The following is a 14981-nucleotide window of genomic DNA, read 5'->3' on the forward strand; positions in this document are numbered from 1 at the left end:
TACTACGCATACACCAGTCCCTGCGCATGCTCTGAGGAGCAGAGTGGGGGGCATTGGAGTGGATGGACCAGTATTTCCAGTACCCACATCAACTGGCAGTGAAAGAAAATAGATGGATGAAATGATATTGGGTAGTGACAGTATTAGGGGGAAAGAGTGGGATGAGAAGATGATGGGTATTAGGGGGGAAGAGTGGGATGAGAAGATGTTGGGTATTAGTGGGGAAGAGTGGGATGAGAAGATGCTGGGTATTAGGAGGGAAGAGTGGGATGAGAAGATGCTGGGTATTAGGGGGGAAGAGTGGGATGATGCTGAGAATTAGGGAGGAAGAGTGGGATGGTGCTTGGTATTAGGGGTAAGAGTGGGATGAGAAGATGCTGGGTATTAAGGGGGAGAGTGGGATGATGCTGGGTATTAGGGATGAAGAGTGGGATGATGCTGGGTATTAGGGGAGACGAGTGGGATGAGAAGACGCTGGGTATTAAGGGGGAGAGTGGGATGATGCTGGGTATTAGGGAGGAAGAGTGGGATGATGCTGGGTATTAGGGGAGAAGAGTGGGATGAGAAGATGCTGGGTATTAAGGGGGGAGAGTGGGATGATGCTGGGTATTAGGGGAGAAGAGTGGGATGAGAAGATGCTGGGTATTAAGGGGGGAGAGTGGGATGATGCTGGGTATTAGGGGAGAAGAGTGGGATGAGAAGATGCTGGGTATTAAGGGGGAGAGTGGGATGATGCTGGGTATTAAGGGGGGAAGAGTGGGATGAGAAGATGCTGGGTATTAGGGGGGAAGAGTGGGATTAGAAGATGCTGGGTATTAGGGGGGAAGAGTGGGATGGTGCTGGGTATTAGGGGGGAAGAGTGGGATGATGCTGGGAATTAGGGAGGAAGAGTGGGATGGTGCTGGGTATTAGGGGTAAGAGTGGGATGAGAAGATGCTGGGTATTAAGGGGGGAGAGTGGGATGATGCTGGGTATTAGGGGAGAAGAGTGGGATGAGAAGATGCTGGGTATTAGCGGAAAAGTGTTATGAGTTGATGTGGGCTTGTAAGGGATGTTAAGCAGAAAACCCTCAAAAACAAATAGAAAATAGTGAAAACAGAGAAAAAAAATATTTTTTAAAAAACAAATGGCATTTCCATTAATGTAGAATTTATTCTACTTTTCTTACATTTATATTTAACAAACAATTATGCCATATTAAATCTGTTAAACTGTAAGCCCTTCAATATTTTTTTCCAGAGTAGAATATTTTTATATATTCTAGTTTGAAGTGAGAAATAAACTAAGAGATATGTAGGAGAAGGTCATATACAATATTTAAGAGCTTCCTTCAAATTTGTGACCCCAGCAATTGAATAAAATGCTTAATAATGCTTGGTAGTAAGAACAGATAGTTGCTTGAGATGATGGTGAGTAGAAGGACAAACTGTGGAATGAGTTGATTGTGAGCAGTAAGGGAAGATTGTGAGGTGAGATGACTTTGTATAGTGATGGCAGGTTGTGAGGCGAAATGACGATGGGAATGAAGGTAACAGTGTTTGTGCAAATTATGTTTTGTGCAGAGGGAAGAGAATAAGATAAAGTGATGATGGATAGTGAGACAGGAGAGTAGTATGCGATGATGTAAGAGAATGAAAGTATATGAATGAAATGACATAACTAAATACAGCTACATTGAGCAGCCTAGGGTCAAGAGTTCGATTTCGACAAGGGCCCTATCTGTCCTCTCACAATCCAAAAACATACTAGTAGGCTAATTGGCTTCTGACAAAATGGACCCTAGAGTGTGTGGTAGGGAATTAAGATTGTAAGCTCCTCTGGGACAGGATCTGACTACATATTCTCTATACAGAAATGTGTAATATGGTTAGCACTGTATAAATGAACAATAAAAGGCCACAAATAAAATCGTCTAAGGTTAATATGTTGCTTCTTTAGCCATCATCATCATTTATTTATATAGCGTCACTAATTCCGCAGAGCTGTACAGAGCCATGACATGTCCAACCTGGGCCTTGAAATGTAGTTCCATGCAGTCTGAGAGTACTGGAAGCAAAATCACACTATGTTTCATCCCTTTGTAAATTCAGTCCATATGTGTGTGTTACCCTTATTTTATATTCTGCAGTGCTTCTCGTATAGAAAGCCTTCAGTAATATTTTTTTATTTTTACTTGCAGCAGCAATGGTCCATGCATAGATCTCACCATCACAAAGTGGCCTTTATCACTAGAATCCCACTTACTGTAATTTGTGTTTCCTGATTCAAAGCTATTTGACCCAGCTAGGAATGCAAAAAGCTGAATGAGTGTGAAATAGAGATGGGGCTTCTCTTAAAGGCATTCCTTTGATCAGTTAAGCTTGAACCTTAAAAGGCCTTTCTAAAGGACTCATTCATTTTCACACCGGTAAAATCATTTAGAAGACAAATTATACCAGTTGTTTATTGTGCATTTTATATTATTTCTAGTTTCAAATGTATAGATTTTTGTTTAGAAAATGGGAATATAATTCTTTATAACATCTATGGAAATGTGAGGTATTGTAACTATACCTTTATTAGTTAGGTTTTGCAAGATTACAAATTCCGTTTTACATAGGTACTATACTGTAATTTACTACTATAGTAGTAGTAGTTTACATAGGTACTATGCTGTTATTTACTACTATATTAGTAGCAGTTTACATAGGTGCTATGCTGTTATTTACTACTGTACTAGTAGCAGTTTACATATGTGCTATGCTGTTATTTACTACTATAGTAGAAGAAGTTTGCATAGGTATTATGCTGTTATTTGCTACTATACTAGTGATATACAGTATAAATGATGGTAGTCTTGAGCGTTGCCTTCATTGATAATTAGCTATTGACTGCTATGTATGAAATGTTTACGTTTTGTAATCTTTGGATAGAATACTATTTTATAGTAATCCTTTGTTTATAGACAATACTGTGCAAAAGTTTTAGGCAGGTGTGTAAAAATTGCTACAATGCAAGAATGCTTTCGAAAATAGAAGTCTTAATAGTTTATTTGTATCATTTAACAAAATGCAAAGTGAATAAACAGTACAGCAATCAAATCAATATTTGGTGTGACCACCCTTTGCCTTCAAAACAGCATCAATGCATCAATTCTTCTAGGTACACTTGCACACAGTTTTTGAAGGAACCGGCAGGAGAGTTTTTCAAAAACACCTTGGAGAACTAACCACAGATCTTCTGTAGATATAGACTTGCTCAAATCCTTCTGTCTTTTCATGTAATCCCAGACAGACTAGATGATGTTGTTATCGGGGTTCTGTGGGGGCCATATCATCACTTCCAGGACTACTTGTACTTTTTTTACGATGAAGATAGATCTTAATGACATTGGCTGTATGTTTGGGGTCGTCGTCCTGCTGCAGAATAAGCTTGGAGCCAATCAAACACCTCCCTAATGGTATTACATGATGGATAAGTACCTGCCTGTATTTCTCAGCACTGGGGACACCATTAATTAAGACCAAATCCCCAACTCTATTTGCTGAAATGCAGCTCCAAACTTGCAAGGAACCTCCACCATGCTTCACTGTTGCCTGCAGACAATCATTATTGTACCAAGGAAAATATATTTGCAACAATAAAGTTACACGTGCTATAGTATGTTTTATTGCACAGTTTTGCTATACTTTTACTTTTTATTTGACAGGTCTTCTTTAAACTTTTTTTCTTCCTGCTGTGCCATCACCGTAGTCATAAAGAAGGGGCATAGTCTCTGCCAGAAAGGAGACATGGGAAATGAGTAGGGCATTTTCAGATGACATGGTTTGGCCTGATTGTGATTGCCCCTCCTAAAATTGTCCTGATTATCAAATCAGATATTTGTGCTGTGTGCTATACAGAATATCAGCGGACCTGTTTTTTTCTGGGCAACCACTGTATGCAGTGTATATTATATGCATATTATTAGTTTACTAACCTTTCTAAAGACCTGAAGATTGTACTATAATAGTTATGGACATCTCAGTCCTAGTAACCAGAAATAGCCCCAAATCTGTAAGGATTATGACTCCTCACCTTCTGGACATCTTTATTTCAAATAATACATATTCCTTATAAGAACTGCCCATCCTTTCTAACTTGTGTCACTGAATACAACATTTAAACTCTTTTTACATCATTTTATGCCTAACAAACGCTTAGGGGGGTATTCAATTGTTAGCGTTAACGCAAAAAAACGAGCGCTCAAAAAATATTACCGTTTATACGGTAATATTGCGCGCGAAAAGCGTTAATACAGTAGTTTACTCGCGGAATTTCAGCTCGCCGAGCTGAAATTCCGCGAGTAATTACCGTATTAACGCTAAGATTTTTGGAGCGCTCGTTTGAGAGCGTTAACGCTAACAATTGAATACCCCCCTAAGCATTAAATGAAAGTTAATTAACAACATATAACCAGGGAAGGAATCTGTGTTTTCAGTTTCTTTGTTTTTTTTTTTATATTGGAATGTCCTGTTTACATTTTCCCATCCAAAGTATTTTAATTTGCCAAGTGCATCTTTATTTCTCATTATTGTGGGTTTGTGTATATTGTTTTGAGAATACATTTTCAGTGTTCAGACCTGGATGCAAAGCTTATTCCTGGTAGTTCTAATTACTAGCTTACCTATGGAAGGATTAACTGTGTTGTTTTATTCAAGCGTAGACTGTATAGAATAGAGAACTTTGTATTTTTCTAATTTAATATTTTCCTTAGGGATTCCAGAACTGCATAATGTTTCAAATGGTCAAAAAAAGAATGCTTAAAAGGTAAGTCATACTTGAGCAGTCTTCCAGAATGTAGGTCTCCCCGGACTCCCGGGAGAGCAGGCCATTCTGCCGCATCCTTCAGGAGGGTGGCCTTGATGACCAGATTCACTGCGAATAATGTCATTTTGGCCCTGCCCTGCGGTTGTGTCATTTCACTGCAGGGGCGGGGCCAAAATAACCCAATTCACTATGGACCACCCCCTTCCGCCACTGCAATTCCCCTGCCCTTGGGAGCTCCCAGAGGACAAAATTCTAAAGTTGGCAAGTATGAGTTGAGTTCACAGAAGGGATATTTGTACTAATGGAAGCCACAACCTAGCTAGTGTAGTGAGCATTCATGCAACATTCTTTTACAAACTGGACAAATTAAGTCACCTCATATCCACCCAAGCCATGCCCAGATCCTCCAGGTATTTATATGATCAAACAGAGTTGCCTATTTTTATTGTCCTTGGGTATACTCTGCTCCATGCTTTGGAAACAATTATATCCAGAAAGCAGCAATGTGACATATCCCAGGGCAAAGAAAATAAAGAAAACTCCCTGGTAGAAATAAAAGGTGAAAAACACAGCTGGAAGCAAGAAAAGATACCGCAATATATTTGGTGAAAGTTGCACAAGGACATGAGGAGGTTGCAAAGTGCACCGATGCGTAAAGCAGTTTGCAGCAGTTTTGGAGAGATCTGAAGAGGTGCAAATGTGTAAATGTCACCAAAAACTTCCTAACACTTTAGCACCACCACTTTTTATGGTTTTCTTCTACAATAGGGAGCATTATTACTGTCTTTATTCCACGTGTCACTTTTGTGTGTGTGTGTGTGAGACTTTTTATTTCGCTGCTTGTTAATAATGCGCCGAACAGCAACATAGAAGCACAAAATAGGTGTCATCAATTCAGCCTGTGGGAATGACCCTCCATTCCCACAGCACAGGTCCTGATTTCATAGGGCACGTGCTGTTTAAAGTAAGCAAAGACTAGTCTCCACACCCCCCCTCCCCCAAATCCCAAGCCCTCAACCAGTCACAGCACCACACAATTTGGGCTGCTTTCCACTATAGCAGGGAGACCATGAGCATAGCCCCCTGATATAGTGGAGACAGCAGGGCCGTAACTAGGCTGTGCGACACGGGCGACCGCCCAGGGCGCAACGCTGAAGGGGGGCGCAATTTAGGAATATTTTAGGTACATTTGGTTAAAATTGAGGGCATGGGGGGGCGGCATTTGTCTTTCTCGCTCCCAGGCGCTAGAATTCTAAGTTACGGCTCTGGGGGACAGGGGTCCTTAAGACTCTTTTAGCCATGTGCTGTAAGAATAAATAAATGTTCACACACACTTGTCAAGTGCTGGGGTTGGTTGAGGATTTTGAGGATTTGAGAGGAGGGGTCTGCTGTCAGTTTAATTATTTATTTATTTTAACTTTAAACAAGAGAATAAGAGGCGCGCAAAATTAAAAATATTTAGGAAATAAAAAATTAAAATGGCTTTAGTTAACCATTAATACCATGTTCGAACATTGGTCATGCAAAAGCTGATCTGCAGAATTATAATATCCTTACAATAAATCCATTGGATTTGGATATGAATTTAAGTAGTATTATCACTATATTACATAATAACATGCATGCCATATAATAATTTAAGATTCTTTTGTTTGTGGCTTGTTTATTCTTTTACAGACTTTGTGAATATGTGCGTGCTTGTGGAATAAATGTGAGTATATGTGTGCACACACAGAGCTGGAATATCAATTCTCCTACATGGAAACACACAGTGGTGGGCTGCTAAAATCATTACTTAGTAGCACTGTTAATATTACCTTAGGGGTTAGACCAAAATGTTTCTAAGATGAACTGTTCTTGGAATATAGTGAGGAATGCTTTTGAAGTGATGCATAAGCAAACAGTGGGGCCTGGGGATCCTGTTAACACTATTGCCCTGATCTGGTAGAGTTAACTTGATCTTGACGTTGGCTGTTGAATTAAACTTAACAGTACAGCATATTACAGTTTGTGAGTCTGCCAACCTAAATTGATATACTTCCACTTTCTCCAAACCTGGCCTCTCCCTGTTTCAGCTTCCTATCAAGAATACAGACTAAGGGGGAGATTTTGTAAAGTGCGGTTTTATGTGCTGTTTGCAAATCGTGAGATTTACTAAAACATCTGAAACATACATCCAGATTTTCACACCTGTAAGGAAAACAAATCATGTGAAGTAAAAAGCTGCCAGTTTTTTTTAGATATGGTTCTGATAGGTGAAATTACTCAATGCTGTTTGTGCTATCTGGGCTACCAGAACACAAAAAAGAATAAGGTAACTATATATTAGGGAGTCAAATTTAACTTATTAATTATGGGTCAATAATAATTTACGGATTAAACAGCCAATATTAATTTATTATTTCAATAAGGAGCCAATATAAATTGATGTTTTTATAACAAGGGCATTATTACTTTATTATTTTATAACAGATCAATATAAATTTAGTATTTAATTACAGGGGGAATATAAATGTGTTATTGTTTACAGGGGCAACAAATTTTGATTTATAATGGGACAATGAGAATGTACTGATGATAGAGGTCAACACTTATTATTGCTAGATTAGGACGCCATGTATAATTAATTAACATTAGCCCTGTTATTGCATAATCTAGCTGCCAGCTTGGTGCCAAGTATACTATACTGCCAAGTATCTCTAAAAAAATGCTTGGTGCTTAGCATATTATGTCTAGTTTGACATACACAAAACCGAGCCATATCTGCTGGCCAGTATACAAAGTTGTACTCCATCAGCTGCCATATGGGTAGCTATATATGTTGCCAAATATACTATTTGAAAGTTGAACATATTTTGTACTAAGTCTAATATATATGCACTTATCAAGTCCAGCTAAAACACTTTTTCACCAGATCCCAGGCAGCCTATTTTTCCTACCCTACAATATCAATGCTACCCCCTGCCAGGTCCCACTCACTTCTGGTACCACCCTACTGCCTGGTAGCTCTATATCCTGTCCCGCATTGAACTTTGAGTGACGGTGAGAGTTCATTGTGGGAACGGAGCCCAAGCAACTTTGACACTTAAATAAATCACTGCATTTAGGACTACTGAAAGTAAGAACAAAGTTTCCATTACAGTTGTTGTAAGATAGTTTTATGTTGTTTATGTGTTAGTTTTTGTTTTTTTAACCCACTTTTAAAATAAATAGAATAGAAATATTTTCAGGTTTCTTCTGTAAGTTAAAACCCCCCTACGCTACAGAAAGGTGATCTGTGGAGGGTTTCTGAGTAACAATGTGGATTAATCTCTCCAGAAGTTGTGCACAAAGGGTCTTTGTATACAACTCCTGTAGCTTGAACATTGTCAAATAAGCTCTTCTTACTAGAGAGTTTACATATTGCACAAAAATGTTTACTGCTTCCTGTGGGAATAGTGATGGCTAAATGTTTCAAACTCACGATCTATTCAGTCTATAGCCAGAATTTATTATATTAGTTGGTACTTGTGTTTCATATTTATTGCTACATTGTGTAATTGCATTTGATGAATGGTTTGTGTAAAGACAATGGGATACCTATCATAGGTTTAATAATTGACTGCATCACTAGGAAAATAATTCTTATAACAAGGATGCAAATTATTCATTATGACAAAAATATGCTAGGAGAGGGGGGAGCGGGGAATCTAAATAAAATGGTATGTTTTTTGGGAAATCTTCCTGAGAATTTAAATTTATGAGCAAAACTGTCCAAGTTTTGTGTGGAATTTGTTTACTGCCGAGAGCCTTGTAAACAGTCTGCATCGATGGACCTCAAACATCTGCATCACAGCAGTTACTAGGAAGGGAAAAAGTAGGATTTTTTCCAAAATGTTTGTAAGGGAACCTCCTTTTTGGTCATATATTATTATGTATCACGCATATTTTTTTTACAGCTTTTAGCACATTTGTGCACATGAGTTGTACACTAAATTACACGCCAATCATTTTATTGGCAAGTGGGGATTATTGGATGAAGCTGCAATATCTTAACATAATGATTCACAGTTTGTCTTTATCTTGTTGTGTCTGTTTTCATTGAGTGGAGTGATATTTAGTTATGTGGAGGGGTAAACTCCAAAACATCTGGAGGGTGCAGTGAATTGATGAATCTCCTCTCAGAGTTTTTGGGGAACTTCCCTCAACTGTAAACTAGTTTACTAGATTTACTTATTTATTTATAGATTACTTCTTTATTTATTGCATAAATTACAAAATAACGTAATACAATTATTTATTTTTAACCTGTCCATAATTTTTTGTGTGTGTGTGTTTAGTCAATATGTATTTTAGTTAAAAGTAGGAATTACTCCTGATGATGGGCAGCGCGGTGGCTCAGTGGTTAGCACTTCTGCCTTACAGCACTGGGGTCATGAGTTCAATTCCCGACCATGGCCTTCTCTGTGTGGAGTTTATATGTTCTCCCCGTGTTTGCGTAGGTTTCGTCCGGGTCCTCCGGTTTCCTCCCACACTCCAAAAACATACTGGTAGGTTAATTGGCTGCTAACAAATTGACCGTAGTGTGTGTGTGTGTGTCTGTAATGATGATGATGATGATGGTTAGAGCAGACCAGACATGAGTAGGTAATGATGTTCCATACAGAAAGCAGAATATCCACAATAATGCACAAACTCTGAAACAATATAGTTTAATGATCTCTAATTGGTATTGCTTGCAAATATTTAGGGGTTGTCCATAGAGACTTTTTAGACATTCAACACAGTCAATTTTATTGTCTGTGGAGAACTTACGTCACTATATTAAGCATTGCTAATATACACATATACTATACAAGTTAACCCGTGCATGATACTCATGCATTCTAGTCAAATCAAGCTACTTAAGGTCTTAAAAAGGTTCTTGTCATGCATTTGGGCCTAGCCCAGGCCTCCTCAGGGGAAGAGCGTTAGTTCCCGAAGCAAACGCCCCTTTTAATGTGTGTTCATGAGGTAAAATTACCTCACGAAAATGATTTTGACCCCTCAACTCGTAAATTTAGCCTTTACTACCCCTCCCATGGGGGGAAGGGGGGATGATGGAAGTTAACTGACTTCACTATTCTAATTTTTTTGTCAAATAATGTCAGTATACCAAATTTCAGGTCAATTGGATGAGCCCTTTCCACACACACACACACACACACTAACACACGTCGCTAGGCTTTTACTTTTATATATTAGATGATGCTAAGAATTTAGTAGCTCAGTGTAGTATATAACTCCGCCCAGCAGGTGGCGCTGCAGCTTGAGCACTCTGTCATCCGCTAGTTTTTTCCACACACAGACTAACACACGCCGCTAGGCTTTTATATTATAGATATGTCAAACCTGACAATCGTGACAGTCCGGATTCACAGAACACTAAAGGGGTGAGTCTTAGTAACATAGTAACACATAGTAATATAGTTGATGAGGTTGAAAAAACACACCAGTCCATCAAGTTCAACCTATTTTGGATCTCCTGCAATCCTGCACTTATATTTGAAATTAATCTAGAGTAAGCAACCGTCAGTCTGTTTCAATTGTGAAAATCACCCCAGACCCAATATTACAGTCCTATTTTTACCCTATATCCACTACTATCCTTCATTTTAATTAACAGTCGTATCCATGGATACACTTTTCCGCAAGAAATTTGTCTAACCCTTTCTTAAACATATCTATTGAATCTGCCATCACAACCTTCCCTGGCAGGGAATTCCTTATCTTGACTACCCTTACTGTAAAGAACCCTTTCCTTTGCTGGTTGTCAACTTTCCTCTCTTCTAAACTTAGGGGGTGACCACGTGTCCTGTGTATAGTCCTTGGGGTAAAAAGTTCCCATGAAAGTTCTCTGTATTGGCCCTTAATGTATTTGTACATAGTAATCATATCTCCTCTTAGACGCCTCTTTTCTAAAGTAAACATGCCTAAACTGGCTAACCTTTCCTCATAACTTAATGACTCCATACCCTTTATCATTTTTGTCGCCCTTCTCTGAACCCTTTCTAGTTCTAAATTATCTTTTTTATAGAGTGGTGCCCAGAACTGTACTCCGTATTCAAGATGAGGTCTTTCCAATGATTAAAATGACAAAATTACACTGTCTTCCCTTGTCTCTATACCCCTTTTTATGCATGCCAATACTTTATTTGACCTTGCAGCTGCTGCTTGGCATTGAGCACTATTGCTAAGTCTACTGTCTACGAGCACTCCCAAATCCTTTTCCATTATAGATTCTCCTAAATTAATTCCATTTAATTTATAGATTGTGTTCTTGTTTTTGATCACTATATGCATAACCTTACATTTATCTATGTTAAACCTCATATTCCATTTGGCCGTCCAATCCTCCAGTTTATTTAAGTCCCTCTGCAGAGAAGCTAATTAATTCCATTTAATTTATAGATTGTGTTCTTGTTTTTGATCACTATATGCATAACCTTACATTTATCTATGTTAAACCTCATATTCCATTTGGCCGCCCAATCCTCCAGTTTATTTAAGTCCCTCTGCAGAGAAGCTAAATCTTGCTCTGATTTTATTACCTTACAGAGTTTAGTGTCATCTGCAAAAATAGAAACTTTACTCTCTAAAACATCATCTTCAGATAGTGAGAGTGGTTGGGCGGATAAGGCTTGTACAGATCGTGGCCTGAACTCATTTTTTCCCATGTTTGCCTGGGTAAATGTGTGTGTATACATACATACCTCACAACTGGCCTGGGTAAATGTGTGTGTATACCTCACAACTGTCACAATAAAGTCCCATTTGAGAGTAGTTTTGATATGCGGGTCAAGAAGTTAGGAAGTATCTCCCGTTCACGACTGCTCTGACATGCCACTGGTCCGGACTGCAATGTATGGATATTAAAAGGGAAGGGAAGGGACCAAGGAACAACTTCAAAAGTGCTAGGCATGCTCCATAGATGTCATCATCACCATTTATTTATATAGCGCCACTGATTCCGCAGAGCTGTACAGAGAACCCATTCACATCAGTTCCTGCCCCATTGGAGCTTACAGTTTAAATTCCCTAACACACACAGAAAGAGAGAGAGCGACTAGGGTCAATTTTTTGTTAGCAGCCAATTAACCTACTAGTATGTTTTTGGACTGTGGGAGGAAACCGGAGCACCCGGAGGAAACCCACACAAACACGGGGAGAACATCCTAACTCCACACAGATAAGGCCATAGTCGGGAATTAAAATCATGACCTCAGCGCTGTGAGGCAGAAGTGCTAACCACTTAGCCACCGTGCTGCCCATGTCCACACTCTTATCGCTATGTGCTCATGTTTCATGTCCCGAGTCACTGCACTCCACTGTTGTTTTATATGTTATATACAGTATATTGATTCCCAAAATCCATAGGCCTCATTGTAAATTCTAGTGCAGGTGCAGTAACCATGTGATGACACATAGTAGCATTATAGCATACAAGAATGACCCTTGGGGATAAATATACAAAGATGTCTAAAAAGGAAAGGTGGGAGTATTGCCTATAGCAACCAATCGCATTCTAGCTATCATTTAGCTAGTAAATTCTGCAAAATTATAGAATATTATTTATTGCTATGGACAACATCTCCACTTTTCCTTTTTAGAGGTTATAGTAAATCTACCCCTTAGAGTCCTTTTAGTCAAAACAAATGTACTTTTACTATAAGTGCTTCTTTTAAGGAACTTATACCCTTGTTAAAATGTTAATTTTATAGAGGACACGGATAAAATTTGTCTTTCAGGGACTGTATGGGGCCCTGTCTCTAATAAGCTGCATCCATCAACATCTGCTCTGAATTTAATTACATCTCTAGTAAAACACCTAGATACCACCTGGACATTTTTATAGGAATATGCAATATTTTAAAACCTAATTTTGAGAAAATCAAACCATAATTTCTACTGCTAGTCTGACCTTTCACTATCAAAATTATCCATTTTTCCCATGATTAAAAGTTATAACCTTTCAATCCTTCACACAGAAATGCAGGAAGGGAGGACTTTACATAGGTGGTTACGACATAGCCATCTTAGATGGCCCAGGATGTTATCGGAGTAATGTTTTTTTATTTGCTTTTCAACAAACTATTACATTTCTGTATTATCGTATAAATCATCATCATTTATTTATATAGCGCCACTAATTCCGCAGCGCTGTACAGAGAACTCATTCACATCAGTCCCTGCCCCATTGGGGCTTACAGTCTAAATTTCCTAATATAGACACACACTCACACACACATTTGAGAACACTTGTTTAATCATAGCATAAAAAAAATCAATGCTTGCTACAAACAGATCCACACTGACAAAGCAGAGAGACACTTTCCAGTACATGTGCAATGTAGGACAGTATTAGTATCACTATACTTTAATTGTATTAATAAAATATACTTTTTAAAATTCGATAAGAATTGGTCAGATTTAATGATCGTATTGTATTGTGTATGGTTGGAATGTGGTGCAATGGCCTGTGGGACTACAATACACCATACTTGCCTACTTTTGAAGACTTCAATTTCGGCCAATCGCAGCAGGGGGCGGGACCCACGATGCCACATTTAGCACCGCCCCCACCCATCTTCAACAACGGAGACAGCTGGATCCGGGATTTTTGCCTGCTGTCTCAGGAGTCCGGAAGAACTCACAAAAACTCGGGAGTCTTCCGGACATTCCAGGAGAGTAGGCAACTATGCAATACACAATAATAAAGGTCTCAGCATACCCATCCCTAATATAGAGATTTACAGCTTGATACGGGAATCAAAGTGAACCCCATAGATTTAATTGGCTAGCTGTGGTCATTGTAGCAACTAACAGCATAGCACTTGCAGTTAAAGGTAAAGAACTGAACTGTAAATTGGAAGAGGGCCATTTGCAATGCTTAGAGGTAAGAGAGAAGTGACAAGAGTCAGACCTGAGATGTGTAAGTAAATGCTTGCAGTCTGTGCCAACATGAGAATAAGAGGCATTCATTGAATACTTGAGAGTGTGTTTTCACCTTTGGTTTGTCTCTTCATACAGGAAGCTAGCTGTAATCTAAAAAATGTCACAGCTGTCTGCCAGAAAATACTGCAGCGCAAAGTTTGACTAATACGGCCATCACCTAATGCTGTTCAGTGAGAGACTTAAGAGTTATAAAACTGTAAAAGGAAATTACATCTTGTCCTGCTATGCTGGTAATGAGAATTATATTTTTATTACAGACTCACAAAATCTAATCCTTTATTGCAAGTCTAGTTTTTGCAAATATGTGTTAACAGAAATACCCAAATGTATGTGGACCGATTAAAATAGGCCAGAGTTTGCTATTTCCCATTTCACTGTGTCAGGAGAAGAGGCCTATACGAAAACCAGAACCACTTCTAAATTACCACAGTGAAATTATTTAAAACTGCTTCTATGAAGGGGATGTTTGTACTTGGGAGTTAATGGAAGTAAAATCATTTTCCATCCCAGAAAAAATGTACATGTGATTTTATAATAATACAAATGGTATAGGAGCATGTAAAATTGGGAGTAAGTAATTCCACCCCCACCTAATTTATACTAATCCTAGCTCCAATCCTCTCATCTTCTCCCACAATCCACCATACCGTGTCTGCATTTGGTTGAGGCGCAAACTACCTTCCAATAAGCCCTATTCCCTTTTGTAGTCCACGGACAGTGACAACAAAATCGGGACTATTTTAGAGGGTTGCAGTTCTTTAGCGCTAACTTAACAATAACCTCTATTATGTCTTTTTCGCACCTTAATTGTGACTAATGGTGGATAATGGATGCATGTAGGTAAATTCAGTGGGGACCTAACCATTGACATCACGCTCTGTGTGTGGACACTGGCCAGCATTACACTATTGTGGATAACTTTCGTAATTGTCAAAGCACAGCTGACCTGGAAGACCTGCGCACAAAGGAGGAATTCCCTTCTGAGTGAAGTCTTGTTGGAGCCCCTGATGGCTGCCCTCGCTCATTTCTGGATATTACGGTATCTATTATATTGCTGGTTTTGCTCGCAGCTCTGTCAGGGGAGAGCAAAAATCATCAATGTTTTAGACATTAACGTCCAGCGGAGATTCATCACACAAGGCTCCAACTTCGTTCAGAATTAATTTCCCTCCATAGTTGTATGATGCAGCAAGAACTTCACCACCCAAAAGGTGTAAAAG

General features: G+C 38.9%; 1 protein-coding gene across 1 annotated transcript in view; it reads left to right on the plus strand.

Annotated features, from left to right (window-relative positions):
• Positions 1-14981, plus strand: part of FNDC3B (fibronectin type III domain containing 3B) — a 270448-nt gene that overhangs the window by 101319 nt on the left and 154148 nt on the right. The window lies entirely within an intron of this gene.

The sequence above is a fragment of the Mixophyes fleayi genome, chromosome 3 (genome assembly GCF_038048845.1).
Source record: "Mixophyes fleayi isolate aMixFle1 chromosome 3, aMixFle1.hap1, whole genome shotgun sequence".
In the NCBI taxonomy this organism is placed as follows: Eukaryota; Metazoa; Chordata; class Amphibia; order Anura; family Limnodynastidae; genus Mixophyes; species Mixophyes fleayi.